This window comes from Pan troglodytes, chromosome X (assembly GCF_028858775.2).
Source record: "Pan troglodytes isolate AG18354 chromosome X, NHGRI_mPanTro3-v2.0_pri, whole genome shotgun sequence".
NCBI lineage: Eukaryota > Metazoa > Chordata > Mammalia > Primates > Hominidae > Pan > Pan troglodytes.
In genome coordinates this window covers 104,525,352-104,528,689 of record NC_072421.2, presented here as the reverse complement: position 1 = coordinate 104,528,689, position 3,338 = coordinate 104,525,352, and positions in this window count along the sequence as shown.

Below are 3,338 nucleotides of genomic sequence, written 5' to 3'. Positions count from 1 at the left end.
TAGTAAGCCTCCTATAGTTTGAATAATGGTATCTCCCCCAAATTCATATGTTGACACTTAATTGCCAAAGTGATAGTATTAAGTGGGGCCTTTAAGAGGTCATTAACTCATGACGGCAAAGCCCTCATGGGTGGGATTAAGGCCAATATAAAAGGCTTTGGGAGAGTTCATTCATTCTTTTCTGCCCTTCTGCCATGTCAGGACATAGCTTTCCTCCCTTCTGGAGTATGGAACAAGAAGAAGATACCAGGCCCTCACCAGACACCAAATCTGCTGGTATCTTGATCTCGGCATCCCAGCCTCTAAACATGTGAGAAATAAATTTCTGTTTATAAATTACCCAGTCTGTAGTAGGATTTTTTTTTTTTTTTTTTTTTTAGCAGCACCAAAGGCCTAAGACAAAGTCCAATGTCTGGGCTTCCTCGAGGACAATTTCTGTTTATTTATTTTCTTCTTTGAATGGGCCATACTTTCCTGTTTCTTTGTATGTTTTGTGGGTTTTTTGTTGTTGTTGTCGAAAACTGGACATTCAAATATCATAATGTGGTAGCTCTGGAAATCAGATTCTCTCCCTCTTCCCCAGGGTTTGTTAATCTTGATTATTGAAGGCTTTGGTTGTATTCCATGTGTTTTTGACTGAGGTTTTCTTGACTGCCAGGAATTAAAAAAAAATCAAAAACCAAAAATAAACCTTCCCCAGTCATAATAGATTGGTTCTGTGCTGGACCCCTCTTTAAAACTTAGCTAGGCGACTTATAATTCTGCCTCAGCCTTCACTTCACTTACACTGAGCCTATAGATCAGCCAGTGTTGAAAACAAGGTCTTGTCAGGTCTTTTCTGAGCATGGTCCTGTCTTTGGCATGTGCATAGAACCATAAGCTGCTGTCTTCAAGACCTCTGTAGAGTAGGGAAGGGAGCGGGACAAGGGCAATTAAAAACACCAAAAGTGTTTCCTTGCATTTTAAAGTTATCTTTTTCTTGATTCAGTGTTTGTTTGGTTGCTGTAAACATTTGACTGATTTCCAGAGTTCTGGGAAAGTTGATTCTGACAGCTCTGCATTTTTTAAAAATGTTTCTGTGAATAGGCAGGTATTGGGAGGTGCCTACTCTGCCATTTTGCTCCCATCTGATGGAAGCAAAATCTTTCTTGAACTTTTGGTTGACTGATGACATACTCTTTGAGCTCCTGTATGTCTGTGAACATTTTTAATTTATTCTGGTTTTGAAAGATATTTTGCCTAAGTATAAGTTGAGAGTGTATTTTTCTCCCTACTTTAAATATATTTATCCTCCCTCTTCTAGCATTCATTGTTTTCAATGAGAAATCTACTGTCATTCTTATCTTTATTCTTGTGTAAGTAATGTGTCTCTGAATGTAATGTATTCTCTGATTGCTTTTAATATTTTCCCTGTATCACTGGTTTTAAGCAGTTTAAGATATGCCTTGGTGTATTGTTCTTTATATTTCTTGTGCTTGAGATTCATTGAGCTTTTAGGATTTGTGGCCTTACAGATTTTTATCATATAGTTTCTGCCATTGTTTCTTCAAATAGTTTTCTCTTCCTTTCTTGAACTCTATTTACACATGTATTAGACTTCTTTAAGTTGTCCCACAGAACTTAATGATGCCCTATCAATTTTTTAGTCTTTTTTCTCTGTATTATGATTTTTTCTTTTGCTATGTCTTCAAATTAACCAATCTTTCTTCTGCAATATCTAATCTGCTGTTACTCCCATATAAGGTATTTTTCATCTCAGAAATTGTATTTTTCTGATAAAGTGCACTTTGGGTCTTCCATGTCTTTTAGCATGTTCACACTTTCCCCTACTTTTTTGAATATATGGAGTATAGTTATAATAGCTGTTTCAATGTCGGTGCCCAGTAATTCTATCATATGTTTCCTTAGTGTGTCTTTCTATTGATTCACTTTTATCCTCATTATGGGTTGCATTTTCATGCTTATTTGCATGCCAAGTAATTTTTTTAATTAAGTGTCAGCCATTCTGAATATTTCGTTGATGAGAAACGGATTTTTAAAATTATTTTATTTTATTTTGAGTTTTGTTTAGGGGTGTTGTTAAATTACTTGGAAAATCATGGGATACTATTGAGGCTTGCTTTTAAACTTTGTTAGGGTAAGATCAGAGCAGCTTTTAGTCTAGAGCTAGTTTGTCCCCACTACTGAGGTAATACCTTTGTGGTTCCTGGTGCCCTGGAATTATGGAGTTTTCCACTCTGGCTAGTGTGAGTACAAATTATTCCTCACCCCAACTGAGCTCTGAGGATTGCTCCTCCTACTCCTTTCCATCGTACACCACCACCTCTCCATCCCAGCCTCAGGTATTTTCCTCACATGTATAATCAGTACTCAGCTAAAGATTTAAGGAAAACTTTCCGCAGATCTCCAGTGTTCATGCTTTGCCGCTCCCTCCTCCATTTTCTCTCTCTCTCTCTCCCTTCCTTCTCCCGCAACCCCCAAACTTCAACTCTCTCATATCCAGTACTGTGCCTTTCAAATTCTAGGTGTCTCCATCTCTTTGAATTTTCTGTACCCTCAATTCAGGGATATTACCAGGCAGTAAGCTGGGAAATTTTAGGACTTAACCTCTTTTTTTTCCCCTTTTCTTGAAGATAGCTGTCCTGCACTGCCTATTGTTCAATGTATGAAAACCATTATTTTGGGCCAGGCACCGTGGCTCATGCCTATAATCCCTACACTCTGGGAGGCCGAGGTGGGCAGATCACCTGAGGTCAGGAGTTCAAGACCAGCCGGGCCAATATGGCGAAATCCCCGTCTCTACTAAAAAATAAAAAAATTATTTGGGCGTGGTGGCACATGCCCATAATCCCCGCTACTCAGGAGGCTGAGGCTGGAGAATCACTTGAACCTGGGAGGCGGAGGTTGTAGTGAGCAGAGATCACGCCACTGTACTCTAGCCTGGGCAACAGAGCGAGAATCCATCTAAAAAAAGAAAAAAAGAAAAAGAAAAAAGAAAAAATTATTTTGTACATTTTGTCCTGTTTTATAGTCATTTAAGGTGGAACCCCAACACTTGGTCTTATTTGTTTTTGTTTTGTTTTGCTTTATATTAACTTTGTTTAAATTGTTCCAAAAAATCTGTGGTAGCTTTTGGTCAGGTTGTTTCCATTTTTAGAGTGTCAATCTTATAAACTGATAACTACATTCTTTATCAGTTATGATGCTTTAGTGGGCAATTTATTAGTTTGCTAGGGCTGCTGTAACAAAGTACCACAGACTGGGTGGCTTACATTACAGAAATTTATTTTCTCACATTCCTGGGCAAGAAGTCAGATCAAGGTGTCCATAGGATTGTT